The 14,640-nt window shown below is 43.9% G+C and overlaps 1 pseudogene across 1 annotated transcript in view; it reads left to right on the top strand.

Annotated features, from left to right (window-relative positions):
* LOC123778722 (ral GTPase-activating protein subunit alpha-2-like) overlaps positions 1–14,640 on the top strand; it is a 104,202-nt pseudogene that overhangs the window by 15,842 nt on the left and 73,720 nt on the right. Inside the window, exon 2 of the transcript XR_015720970.1 lies at positions 10,673–10,783. The product of XR_015720970.1 is annotated as a ral GTPase-activating protein subunit alpha-2-like (transcript). The remainder of the gene's footprint in view (positions 1–10,672; positions 10,784–14,640) is intronic.

The raw sequence follows: 14,640 nt of genomic DNA on the forward strand, positions 1-14,640 counted from the left end.
CTTAAATGAGTCAATAAAATCTTTAAAAAATAAAATCATGTTTCCAGTTATGCTTCCCTGTGCTTCCTCTGTCACTTCCTGTTAACGTTGGATTTAGAGGAGCAGTGTGGGAGCCTGACTGCCTGGGTTGGAGTCTGGCAGTGACCTAACCTCCCTGACCAACCACTGGCCATAAGGACAGTACCTGCTTCCTAGGGCTACTAGAGGTTTAATTAAGTTAATATATTCAAAGCTCTTTTTGTAAGCCATTATTATAATTATTAATAATTATTTGACATAAGTCAGATGGCTCTCTCTGCCGTCATCACCACTTTTCTGCTTCCTTAGTTGTTGGAGATGGGTGCAGGTAGAGGTTACCAGCTAGCTCCCGCTTTATCTGTCTTATTTCTACCAATGACTCCCTCCCTGGTGAGTGGTTTTGACTGTAATATAGGCTAGCCCCAATTCAGATCAAGAAAAGTAGAAGCAATTTTGCATTGACTTAAAAAGTGTGATGCAACTTGATTCTACGGAAGGAATAGATATATTAAAATGTATATGAAGCACATTTGTTAAGCATTGTATTTCATTGGTATATATTTATGTTTTGTTATATTGGAACTTCATATTGGTTAAAAAGAAAGTCTTAGGATCCTGTATTTGAGAAATGTAAGTCAAAATGTTTAAATAAAATAGCTCTACTTTTGAAACTTTAGCGCTGGGTAATTGGGATACATCTTCATATAGAATTACTTTTAGGTGTGGACTGTCAGTCCTGGATAAGAAGTGTTAATATCTGACTTGTAAGAATTTTGCTTTCTAGATCTAGTTTACCTTATAGGTATAAAGAAATGAAAAGAATCCATCTTGGTAGGATGGATATTTTTTACAACCTCTTCACTCATTCTGATAATTGTTTCCTGTTCAACTGTCAGGTTTTATTTTGGTATTTCCAAGAATGTTTTTGGATGCAGGTAACAGAAAACCGGAATGCAAATGATAAGGAATTTTTTGTCTTATAACAGCAGCCCCAAGGCAGTTCAGGGTGGGCCCAGAGCCAGCTAATTCACTCAGCAGTTCTGTGATGTTGAGGGTCCAGACTCTCTCTGCCACCCTGCCTTGCCATCCTTAGTGTCCTCAGTGTGGCAGGCTTGTCCTCAAGGTAGCAAAATGCCTGCAGCCCTTACAAGCATTGCACCTAGGTAGAACAACATCCAGAGGCAGGAAAAGAGGAAATGCTTCTTCTTTGTGTCTCTTTAAAAACAATGGATCTTTTCCAGACATGGTCATCAGAATTCTTCCCATTTCTTATTGAACAGTGTTGGGTCACAGGCTTGGGCCTAAACATATCACTGGCAGGGCGCGTTGTTGGCACTGTAATTGGCTCAGCAGCATCAGGTCCTTCCTCCTAGGGCCAGGGGTAGGCCAGCCTCCCCGAAGGACATGACTTTGTGGGGGAGGATGAGCCCAGAACAGATAGGGCCTCTGTTAGGAAGAGGAAATGTCTGTCTGTGGGAGTGGGTGAAGTGGGGGGCTGGAGGGAAACCAACAGTGTCTCTCCAGGCCACTCTTACTTTTTAGTTTAAATGCTATGGAGAATATCTATGAAGTGAATCATCAATCATGGTAAAATTTTGGATACATGTATATTTTTAGGGAAGAATTTAAAATTTTGCACTGTATCTGGTATATACAACATGGCTATAATGTATGCAAGAAAGAAAAGTATCAGCCAAGCTAAAAGATGAGTTTGGTTCACTTTTTTGCAAATAGGAATATATAGTTTAGGCCCCGGTATGCTTCCAGAATCATTATGCCAGGGTTCTAGGGGCCTTTTCCTTCTCTTGGGCCAGGCTGATGGTGTTTGGGCATAGAGGCACGTGTGTATATGCTGTTGGCCCTGGAGAGGACTGAAAATTGGATTAACAGTGTGGATAGGGCTCACTTGAATGGTGGGGCAAAAGCCTGATTGGCTTGGATGCTTGGTTGGGTGGGTGGGTTTAAAGTGTTTATTTATTTTTTATTATATATCACAAGTTACATTTTATGAAACCTATTCTTTCACTTATGTATTCAATATTTAAAACAATTTAAAAAATCCTTTTTTATGTCTAGCACATGGCCTGTGAACACATAAATCCATTCAATTGATTCAGGGTCGAAACTGAGACTGGGGTTCTCTTGAGTGAATATGGAAAGGGGAAAGGGAGGGCATTGGAGGTCAATGTGCAAGGGCTGATTAAAAAGATGGGCTGCAGAAACCAAATTGGGGAAAACGATGGTGAAGACTTAAGGAGCATAGATAGTGATCAGATGGTGGGGTCTTTGGGTTCAAGGACCTGATAGGGTTGAAGAGTTGTTAGAATTATCTTTCTAGAAGGGGTGAGCAGGGACAAGGAGAAATGGCAGGTGACAGGAGAGAGGAACGAAATTAGGACCCCAAAGTGGGGTGGTAACAAGCAGCGGCTGGGTCTAGGCTGTGCTGCGGACATGCATGGTGGGAGAGGGGGTGGAAGACAGCCTCTTTGGGGTAAGTCAGGCATGACCTTTGTAAATGCTGAAATCAGTGCTAGTTACAAGAGAAAGAATGATCCAGGCCCTGAAATCTTCAGAGAGCATGCTGGGGTGAGTGAAAGACTGTGTGCAGCTCGGGTGGGTGGGCTCGTTAGCATGCAGACTGGTTGTATGAGTAGCAAGGAAGTATTGGTGTGCATGAGGGGAAGCACTGCCATGGTCTGGATGTTGCAGTGGTGAGCAGGGAAGATGGCGACCTCATCTTGGGCCCGGTGGTATGTGGTGTAGGATAATGAAGGGCTTACCTGACAGTCTATAGGGAAGCAGTCCCCTCAGGGGACTCCAGGTTTTAGGTGGAGCCAGAAGGGAGGTGGTGCAGGAGAGGGGATTTGGTAAGCTTTATTGGATATAGGGGGTGGAAGAGTTGTGGTTAGGAAGCTGGGGTGACATTAGGTGATGCCCAGCGCTGTATGGAGGGGACAGTTAGAGATGTGGGTCATGTGGGAAACTTGGATTTCTGGGGACATGGATGGAAACCAGGGGGGAAGGCGAGAGGGGACATCCCTGGTGTGTGCCTGGTCTAACGGTTGTCTATTGATTGAGTCTGGTGTCAGGCATCTTGTGGTGGGGAGGTGAGGAATAGGGGCTGGGTGTTGTGCAGGAGCAAGGGCCTCCCTTTATTTTGGGGTGGGGTGGAGTCATGGTTATCTTCAGTACATTATTGCTTAACTTCTGGATGTCTCCAGGAGTAATTCCCTGTCCAATATGTCCAATGATGTTTATACCTAAAAGTGGATGTGGATTGAAGACATGGCACTTGAGAGAATTTTTCTGAAATTTGAAGTCTTCATGGCATCAGAAAAAGTGTGTTTGCAGAATGGACTTTGAACTCTGAGTTCTTAAGGCTTTGAGAACTTCCCAAAATAACTGCATGATGGAGTGTTGGGGGGTGTGTGGTGTCACGCCAGGTGTCCTTACCTGCAAGCTGACTTTGGGGGATGACTAGGCCCAACTCCTGATTCACCTTTTCCACCAGACTTCTCACACCACGTCCTTGACCACGTCTCCTTTCAGAGCCCTGATGTACTGGGCTTACCTAGCGTTTCATCTGCTAGGTAAGTTAGTATTTCATCCACACCGGGATTTTGCAGTTGCGTATCTTCAGTACAAGGGCCGCTTTCAGGTCTGTGAATAGATGCATTTTTCAGATGTGTATTTCTCTTTAATAATAATGATGATGATAAAAGTGTTGATTTACCACTGAAGCACAATCAGCATACCTGCTGTCTTCTGACCTGATTACTTGCTAAGTCTCGAAAGGGCTTCATTGTGTGGATTTTACTCCTTACCAGGTACGAAGCTCCAGGTCATTCATCTGTGCTTGGCACAGTTGTACTGCACACACAGAAGTTCTAAAATCTACTGGCCAGTGTCAGGAAAAGGAATCTTGCCTGCACCCTGGTTGGCATGGATTACTGTTGACAGAAAGTTTGTATCGATGGGGAGCCTCTGTTATTCAGATCCATTTTTTCTGCTTTTCCTTATAATGTTATACTTGGGGGGCATCTCTTCATGGGCTTGCTGGCCTTCATGCCAGCGAAGCTGCTTGGTGATGGGTTTCTTCTTCCCCATCAACATTTCCACAATAGTGTTGAATAACAGCCCCTCCCAAACCTCATGGCTTATATAGGCCTTATGGCAACAAGTGTCTATTTTTCTTCCTCACCAGACTGTGTTGGCTGGGGTGGTTCTGCCTCTGGCTGCCGGTTGCTTGGGGTTGGCTCCACTATGGGTTGGGTCCAGCTGTGTTCCATGAGTTTCCTCCTATCCCTTAGACCAGACACTACGTGAGGTTCTCCAGCCACCACTGGGTCATATTTCTCATGACTGATTGCCCCAAATCATTTGCGGGTGTGCATCATCCAAAGGTGTGGCTTCAGGTAAAGAATAATTTGTGGCATTTTTACAAACTACCACAAGAGGGAAAGAGGATAAGGACCAAGGCAGTTGTTAAAAGGTGAAATCACCAGTCATATTAGCTTTTAAGTAACAGTGCATTGCTAATGACATTTCCGTTGTCAGTGTTTTTTGTCTTATGTCTGACTAGTTTATTTTCCTTGTTCTCACTGTTTCTATTTTTTTAATTTTTAATTTTTTTGATGTAAAGTTCGATGATTTATTAGTTGCGTATTACACCCAGTGCACCATGCAATACGTGCCCTCCTTACTACCCATCACCAGCCTATCCCATTCCCCTACCCCTCTCCCCTCTGAAGCCCTCAGTTTGTTTCCCAGAGTCCATAGCCTTGTTCTCACTATTTCTAAATTATGTTTTATTTAAGTTGTCAAGTTCACCTTGAGTGTTTATTTCCCCTTTTTCTGTATAAACGTCTGTAATCTGGAGCATCATACTTTCAGTGCCATTGTCTGGGGAATTTGAGTAAAATAGTAAATGATACCATCTTCATCTACATGTGGATGTGTAGGCAGGGCTGGGAAGGTTCTTAGTTCTCTGGTGGAGGGGGCAGCTGGAGGGATGGAGCAGTAGGAAGGACGGGGGGGGGGTGTAATTCCCTACTGGGGAAGAACTGAACTGAGCTTCTTATTCCTTTTGAGGGTTTCCACTGGGGCTCCCGAGTGGGATAAGGATCTTTCCCCCTCCTTTGGTGCTTCCTGGGGTCTGCTGAGGCAGGTTTTCATGAGGCTCTATTATGATCCTCTCAATTAAAAAGGAGTAGAAATGGTTTTGAAAAGGATTATATGTGGAAGGAAATGGAGGGATAATCCCATTGCTTTCATAGGTTTGTTTGTTGGTAGTGCTTATTGCTGTGTTGGGATCAAGTGCCATTTAATAAGTCCAGTCTCATTAATTGTATGAGTTTCATGAGTCATTGAGTTTATGGCTTCACAGGTAGGTGAAGCTGGTTACTCCCACCTAGTGAGACAGCCTTTGTCAGGAGCTAGGTAATTACAAAGCAACTAACATGTATATAATGCCGAAAGCACTCTGACAAGCTGATTTTATCCCCACGGGAGTCCTACGCTGTAGGAACCATTGATGGCCCTATTTCTGAGATTGAAATTGAGGCAGAGAGTGCTTAAAAAAAACTTGTCCAAGGCCCTGTAGCTTCTAGACTTTAGCCAGACAGTCTGCTCTGGAGGTTTTTGCCCTCAACCTTTGCTATTGCCTTTCAGCTAAATAGGGAGAAATAACTGTCAACAAGAGGTTTTAGCTGGACAAAGGAGTGGGAGAGGGTAGCTTTTGGTGTGGTTTATAGATTATTTTCTGGATAAAATGCAAAAATAATAGGAACGGTTTATTGGCTCTTGGTTGGTGGTAAAGGAGAATGAGAAATTAAAGATTTCTTTAAAAATTCAGGAATGGGGGAGCCTGGGTGACTAACTCTACTAAGCGTCTGCCTTGGATTCAGGTCATGATCTCAGGGTCCTGGGATCCAGCCCTGCATCAGGCTCCCTGCTCAGCGGGGAGCCTGCTTCTCTCTCTCCCTCTGCCTCTCCCCTGGCTTGTGTTTTTTCTCTCTCTTAAATAAATAAATTAAATCTAAAAAATCAAAAAGAAAAAAGAAAAAAAAAGTCAGGAATGACCCATAGCTCTCTAAAGGTATCTGCTGGTTGTTTCTCTGTGGTTAGTTTGAATGTACTTCTCTGGGCTTTGTGATGATAGTAAGGTAGTGTGCTGGTGTGTCTGTGCCCAATGCTGAAAGTCACCACCCCAGAGGCAGTTTGAGGCCTGAGCTCTTTTGTTCAGCACTTGTCCCCCCTCTCTCTTCCTTACTGCTCACCAGGACTGCTATGGGAGGGGACTGCAATGAGCTTCTTCATGGGGAAATTGGCCGTTTGACTTTCAGTGCCACTCACTCCCATCATTTCTCACCTGTCTACTTATCTTCCTGCTCTTTTGCATTCCCAGGGTGATGATTATTTTTATATATTCCTGACCTGATTTCTGGTTTTGATTTATTCGCCCTTGTCTCTGAGGCCTTTGTGTGGTTCAGATTTGAGTTGGGAGGCCAGGTAGGAGTTCTGCCCACATCTCTGACTGTGTTACTTTGGGCAGGTCATGGGAGATCTAGAACCTGTGGTTTCTTTATCTTGATCGCACCTCCCCCGTCTACCTCACAGGGTTATAGGTGAGGGTCAAAAAAAAGAAATTCCTGAAACTGTCTTTTGAAGTATAAATGTATAGCATTATTAATATTCCCAGCCTCCCCAAGTGGCTTTGTCTACTCCCTGCTTTGATGCCCTGCGTAAGCTTTGGTCATGGTACCTTTTCCTTACTTGTTTACCTCTCTACCCTCAAAGGCCCTGTGACTGTCTTTGAATTTCCTCGCACTTGGCTCAAGGCAAGTTGGAATGGGTACTGGCTCAGTAATGTTCAAATGAATGAGTAAAGAATGTCTGTCTAAGGGATGTTTCTGGTCATAGTTGTTTTTGTCGTTGTTCATTGTTTTTTTCTGAATGAAGACTTACTCCTTGTCTCTATGTTTCTTGAAGTTAGCCTTGTTAAAAATCAGCCCTTTCTTACTTTCTTGTGTTCCCTTTTGCAGGATGTTAAATTCCAGTGTCTTTGGCCTCCTTCTTCAAGGGCTAGGCTTACTTTATTCATCTGATGAGTCTTGATTTTAAACAATCAGATAAATCAGTTCTTCCAGCTATTGACTTAGAGGTAGAAAATATTTAATATTTATTGTTTGTGTATTCATTTAACAAATACGCCTTGAGTACCTTTTGGGTACCAAGCTCTGTTCCTGGGGCTAGGAATAGAGCAGTGAACAAATTGGATGAGATTCCTGGCCTTATGCAGCTTCCGGTCTAGTGGCGTGTCAGTCAGTGAAGAAGGAAATGAATACATAAGAGAATTTCAACGGATCTTAAGAGCTGTGGGAGGGAATCATGTGAAGAGGGCTTCTAGACCAGTGAGCAGTCGTCATATTTATAAATAAAACTGAATATGTTACAGATGTCATGCTCTTAGTTTCCCTTTGTATCAGGTTACCTGAAAGGTATCTAATGGTCTTGATGGTGAGTACTTGAAGCTCTGTCCTATCCATGCCTCATCCACAAGAAAGATACAGAATGGCTGAGGAGGAAGGTGGCTGTTACCTGGCCTTTGGTTTCATGAGAGCACCTCAGTCTGTATGAGTGCTCCTCAACCTTGACTAGAACCCTCTTTGTTCAGGTAGCTCTTTTTGAGTATCTCTGATGGACCAAGGGGGACCCAGGAAAGACAAGGGAGTCATCGATCACCCAGTAACTTCGCTGTGCCATCTTGCTGTGTCAGTGCACCCACATCCTCAGTGCCAGGGAAACTGCTTGCTTATGGCATTGTGTGTCCATTGTATGGTGAGCAGTCAGGCATCCAGCCGTTGCAGAGCCTGTGAAGGAAGAAGGCAGGGCGATTGGAAAGCATGTGAAAAGTAACAAACAGGAGCACTTTTGGATTTCTTTGAAGAGGTTAATGTGTGATCGCAGTTCTGAAGGATGAGAGGGAATGAGCCATGTGGGGATCTGGGCCTGGGGACGGCATACAAGAGGTGCCCCAGATGGAGAATGCATTTGAGAAGTTTGGGGAATAGAAAGAAGCCGCAGTGGCCGGAGGGTAGGGTGTGAAGGACAGAGTGCTGTGAAATGAAGTTGGCATTGAATGGTGGAAACTACGCATAGCCTTGTAGGCTGTGGTCAGGAGTTTGGATTTTAAGTACTACTGGAGGCCACTGGGAGGTTTTGAATGAACGAATGCCCTGGTTTGATTTATAGTGTTCAGTCTTTCTGCTGACTGCATGGTGGAGGATGGCCTGTGGAGGGGAGGAGTGGAAGCAGGAGCCCAGGCAGAGGACATGTTGTAGCCTGGGTGAGGATTCATGGTGACGTATGCCGGGCAGAGCTGTGGAGGGCATGAAGTACCCAGGGCTGGAGCATGTTGGAGGTGGAACTGACACCCTGGAGATGGGCTGTGGAGGGCATGAAGTACCCAGGGCTGGAGCATGTTGGAGGTGGAACTGACACCCTGGAGATGGGCTGTGAAGGAGTGAGAAGAACCTGGGATGATGAGCAGCTGGGTGGGTGGCGGGGCCTGAGGGAAGAACAGAATTTGAAGGGAGAACAATACTTTACTTTGGACACATTTGATTTGAGGAGCCTTGTAGACCCTCACGTAGAGAAATGCAGCTGGCAGCAGGCTTTGAGAGTAAAGCTTGCAGGGTGAAATCTAGAGTCCCCAGCAGAGCGGTGAAATCTCTTTCTTGATCATATCCAGGATTTGAAAGTGGGTTAGGCCATTTCTTTCCTATAGGCATATGATCTAATTAATGGTTTACACATTGTGGCCATTATCCTATCATTGTTATTAACATACATATATGTTACAGGCTGTTTCTCTTTTTCAACTCATTCTAGAAAATACTGAACTAGATAAATACTGTGCTAGATGTGGGGGCCATAATGACACATCGGATGGACCGGGGTTTCTGTAGGGTTGCTAGCATCTCTACCATAGAAGACAGATCATTCATTCAGAATTAAGTCAATTCCATCTGGAGGGATTCCATCAGGAATTAAGTAAAGTGAGATATGCTTTTGACCCAGGGAGAACCAGCTGGTGGGGCAATGGCAGAGGCACTGACTTGGTCTCTGGGCAGGCTGGGGATGTTTCCGCTACCAGTGAATGTCAATAGGAGCTGGCCAGTGAAGTATACTTCAGAAGAAAGAGTGAGTGCTGGGTGGGCCAGCAGTTCATACTGGAGTGAAAGCGAACAGAATCCTTTCTTGGAAGCGCACATTCTGTGGAAGGCACTCAAGGATTCCTCGGTAAGCTTACGTAGCTCATAAGAATGATAATACTAGTTTCTTTGCTACCTGCCTTCATGCAGGTAAATTTGTTAGTTACTAAGAACTTCTGCTGCTCTGTGCTTTTATTTTGGGGCAGAAACTAGAATGTGAAATTGGCAGCCGGTACGACATTATAAATACCTTATGTACATTATTTCAAAGATCCAGGTCAGGTTTTTTGTTTGTTTTTTGTTTTTTGGGTTTTATTTTTGTTTTGTTTTGTTTTTTGAATGAAACGCCCCATATGGTTCTCAGAGGAAAACAACTTCTTATCTTCACCAGGATTAGTTTATAGAAGTTAAATATAGTAATGGATGTGTTCACATATACTCACAGTATTAGGACCCCAAAATTCAACTGAATCCACTTTATCATAGATTAAATAGCAGCACATTTGTTTCTTGAGTAATCCTTGCAGAATTTAAAGAAGCTGTACTTAATTTTCCCAAGATGATTAGTGTGTTGTTCCCAAGAGCTAACACCTTGGTCAGGACCCTGTTGTAAATGGCACAAACAACCTATTTGCTAAGGAAAATGTATAGAGGTGTGTTGACAGTGGCTAAGTACTCTGACCAGAGTTGTGAGGGGTAATCGGGCCCCTGGATGAAGTGGCTCTGTTGCTGCTGGGCCCCAGCAGTTATGGCTGGGCTAAGCTCCCTGCACAACTTGCCTTTCTAGCCGCAGTCCCTGGTTGAGCACGCCTGGTGCAACAGGAAGAAACACTGCTCAGGGCAACTCTACGAACACATGGTGGGCCTCCCTGTGTCCACACAAGAGTGGAACAGCTCACCTGGAAGCTGGAGGGAAGGCTTGACCAGTGGCCCGGGTGGGAGTGGGTGGGTGTGCTGGGGAGTCTGTGCTAATTCTCTGAACTGCTTTCAGGTCAGCTGGGAGGGAGGATAGACCGCACCTATATAGGACTCCAGTAGCAACATTGTTTTTCAGATGTATAAACCCATCCCTCTTTATGGCCTATGTCAAAGCCACCTCCTCTGTGAACTTCTATTCCCCATCCCCAACAGGAAGGCATCTTGTTTCTCCCCAGTCCTGTACTAACCTCTGGCCTTCTCTCTGGTCTTTGAGTGTGCCCCCATAGCTCTTATGCCCTTCAATCAGCCTCCTGTAGGGGTCTGCCTGTGGGGGACGGGCCCTATGCCAACTAAGATCTCTTCATGGAGAACAAATGGTTGGGGATATTATTTTCCTAGTTGTGTTTTGTCTCATAGGGCGATAAATCTAGTTTTTACTTTCCTTCATTTCTGAAAAGGTTGTTTGTGAATTCTGATAGTTGTATAAGATTATTGTCATTCTGGTAACTTTTTCTTTTCAGATAATGTGGATGCAAGTGATCATAAGCAGTTTTTTGAGACCAACTTTTCTCAGATATATTTCATCTTCTATGAAAATTTTATAACCCTGGAAAACAGTTTGAAATTAAAAGGTATGCATTTCTACAAAAAAAATTTTTATAGGCAGAGTTTGTTTAACATTCAGAAAATTTTAGAGGTTGTATGTTTCATGCGCCACAAGTTACATGCTTTTAAGCTTCCTTTCTTGCCAGACGCTTAGCAAAGCTAGGAGATTGCAATGGTTAGCGTCTTTGTCTCCCTGGATCCTTCTCTTATACAGCTCTTATTTGAACAACCAATGGCTGCAGGGAAAATGGAAGGAGAAACCCACAGAAGGCGTGAGTTCCACGGGAATAATTTACTTAAAAAGAAAGACATAAAAGTAATATGTGCGTATTATGAAAAAAATCAGACTCCACTAAAGGGTTTGAAATGGGGCGCCTGGGTGGCACAGTCAGTTAAGCGTCTGCCTTTGGCTCAGGTCACGATCCCGGTGTCCTGGGATTGAGCCCTATGTTGGGTTCTCTGCTCAGCGGGGAGTCTGCTTCTCCCTCTCCCTCTGCCTGCCACTCCACCTGCTTGTGCACTCTCTCTCTCTGTCAAATACATAATTAAAATCTTTAAGAAAAGAAATAAAGGGTTGGAAATGAAAATTGAACCATATGTTTTTGCCCAGACCCCCAGTCCTACTCTGCATGCAACCACTATTAAAAGTTCATTGCATTTCTTTCTATATGTGTTATTCACGTATTATGTTTATATTTGCTTATAGTTATACCCTTATATACCTGTATAAAATATTCTTTGAAAAATCAAGCCAATAATGTCACATTGCACAATCTGCTCTGTATTTAGGTGACAGGATAGTGTAGCCTGGGGAGCCAGACTGGGTTTGGATCCTGGCACTGTTCTCCCAGCTGTTGCTCCTTGGTCAAGTGACTTCACCTCTCTCTGACTCAGCTTTCTCCTGTCAGCCTCAAACAGGTTAACATGTATCCTGGGATTTCAGGACAGAGTATGGCACATAATATGTGCTCAGTAAATATTAGCTGCCGTCATCACCTTCTTATTTGTTTTATGTAGTCTATTTTGGAAATCCTTACATGTTAGCACACTTATTTCTAACTCAGTTTTATTTATAAAAAAATATTTCTTTTACTTGAGTAGAGTTGACACACAGTACCACGTAAGTTTCCGATGTACAACGTAGTGATTGGCTCATCACAAGCGTAGCTGCCATCTGTCCCCGTACAGCACGATTACAGTAGCACTGACTGTATTCAATATGCTGTGCCTTTCATCCCCGTGACTCGTTCAGTCCATAACTGGAAGCCTGTACCTCCCACTCCCCGTCACCCATTTCACCCATCCCTCTACCCCCTTCCTTCTTACAACCATCAGTTTGTTCTCTGTATTTATAGGTTTGATTCTGCTTGTTTGCTTGCTTATTCACTTGTTTTGTTTTTTTTAGATTACACATGTGAGTGAAATCATGCGGCATTTGTCTTTCTCTGACTTATTTCGCTTAGCATAATACCCTCTAGGTACTTCCATGCTGTTATAAATATCAAGATCTCGTACTTTTTTATGGTATGGAGTAATATACCCTCGTATGTATGTACCACTTCTTCTATTGATGGACACTTGGGCTGCTTCCATATCTCAGCTATTTTAAGTAATGCTACCATGAGCATAGGGATGCGTATATGCTTTCAGAATGTTGAGTCTGGTTCATAAACTGCCACAACAGTAGTGGGAACTCTGGAGGGGAGCCAGGTTCAGGAGGTAGGAGGATGAGTGCAGCTTTGGGCAGTCTGAGTTGTGGTGCCCGTGGGACACCCAGATGTGGGTTCTGGCTGGACAGTAAAAATGTAGGGATGGGAGCGTGGGAGAAGAGAGGTGCAATCATGCTGTTGCCAAGGGATGTGTTCTTCATAGAGAGAGTGAGAGTTAAGGATTTGGGGTAACTGCTTCTTTTATTGGGCAGATAAAGAGGAAAGATAAAGGAGTAGTGTGTGGAGCTGGGAAGGGACTTCGATACCAGGAAAGCAGTTTTTCACGGAAACCCAGAGAAGATTGAATTTCAAGGAATGAAATGTCGGCAACGTTTAAGAATGCAAAAGTTGTGGAGCAGCTGGATTAGGAAGTGGTAGTGCATCAAGGAGGTTGTCACTGAGCACTGAAAGAAAAATCTAGGTGAGTAGTGGGATCCTAAGCCAGACAGAGAGATGGAGTGAGTGCGGTGGGTGGGGGAGGTGGGTGAGACTGGAGGCTACACCCAAGAATACCCTTTTAGAATGTTTGATGGCGAAGACAGGGGACTGTAACTCAAGGCGTAGCATGGTCAGGGGAGGGTTTTACAGGCTGCATTTACCTGTTTGCAGGCTGACTAAAGGGAGATAACTGATGGTGCACGATGGTGGGGGATGTGGCCTGATATAGGGTCAGGTATACAGTAGAGGATGCAGAGAGGAATGTATGGATGTCCTGACCGCTTCTGCAGAACCTAAGGCAGACATCAGGCATGGAGGGGAAAGAACGTGGTGTGAGGCGCTGTGGTGGTCTTGGACACAGAGTCTTACAGAATGCTCCAGGTTCTAGACGGTCATCAAGTCAAATATGGGCACGTGCCCAAGGATGCCAACTAGGGGACTGTTTTTTTTTTTCAATGAATTGCTCAGTTTTTTCCCCTGTGAGTTATAAATTGATGTAAATCTTGAGCTTAATTTTTTCCCAAATTGGTAGAAAATTCAAATATGAAACAATCTGACTTCTATCCTGTTTCCTAGTTTTGCTCCACTTAACTGTTTTTCACAGGTGTGTGGAGGAAAAAAGTGTGATATTATGGCTAATCAAAATAGCAAAGAAAGATATTAGAATCCCTTGTTTTTAAAAAAAGCCTTAAACCAAAAACCCCATTTGAAAGCTCCTCTGGCCCTCCTTCTTTCCCCTTTTGCTCTTTCTGTCCTTTTAGAAAAAAATGTAGTTGTTCAAGAGTGTATCAGTTAGTTTGTGCTGCATAACAAATTGCATTACAAACCATCCCAAAGCTAAGTGCCGTAATAAAACAACCAGTCATTTTGCTTACAATTTTCTGGGTTTATTGGGCAGTTATTCTGGTTTAGGCTTGCACATGCCTCTCACATTAGCTGGTGGTAGATGGCCTCGTTTACGTGTCTTGTGGTTGGGACGCTGTAGATCAGGGCACTCCATGCTTGCAGGCTATCTTGAGCTCCTTTCCATGTTGGCTATAGGGTTCCAAGCTTAGCTGGTGCATAAAGTTTTTCAAACTCATGCTTGCTTCACATTTGTTAATGTCACATTGACCAGAACAAGTTACATGCCTCTCTGATGCAAATAGAGAAATAGACATCTCTTGCTAGGAGAGGAAAAACTCTTAATTCTTGCAGTCTACTACAAAGAATCATAATGAAGAACCAATAAAAATAGGATTGAGATTTTAAAGTTTCTTGCTTTTAATACAATTTGTGTTTTGATTGGAATACCAGGAAGAAAATATACCAAAACAACAGAAAGAAGGAAAATGTTTGCTGTGAATCATGAAATCATCTTATGATAACGTCAGCCTTCCGTTATTTAGGCAAAACCCGAGTTTATTGGCTCTACCTTCAAAATATATCCAGAGTCATTGGCCTCTTCTCACTGCCTGTGCTGGTATTGCTGATGCTCCCATTATCCTCATGCAGATTAGTGCAGTTAGCCTCAGAAATGGTCTTCCCCTTTCCACACTTGTGACCCACTCCCCCCCCCACCAATCCCTGCCAGAGTCTCTTCAGAAGAGCAGCTGGAGTGATGCTTTAAAAATATGACTCTGCACCCTCAAATAGCTTCCCAGTTGTGGAACTCATTACAATGGCCTCAGGCCCCACCTACCTGCCAGCCTTTACCCTACCCGCTTTCTAACCTCACCTGCAGCAATTCTCCCCCT

The sequence above is a fragment of the Ursus americanus genome, chromosome 22 (assembly GCF_024610735.1).
Source record: "Ursus americanus isolate L20-20 chromosome 22, mUrsAme1.1.p, whole genome shotgun sequence".
Lineage (NCBI taxonomy): Eukaryota > Metazoa > Chordata > Mammalia > Carnivora > Ursidae > Ursus > Ursus americanus.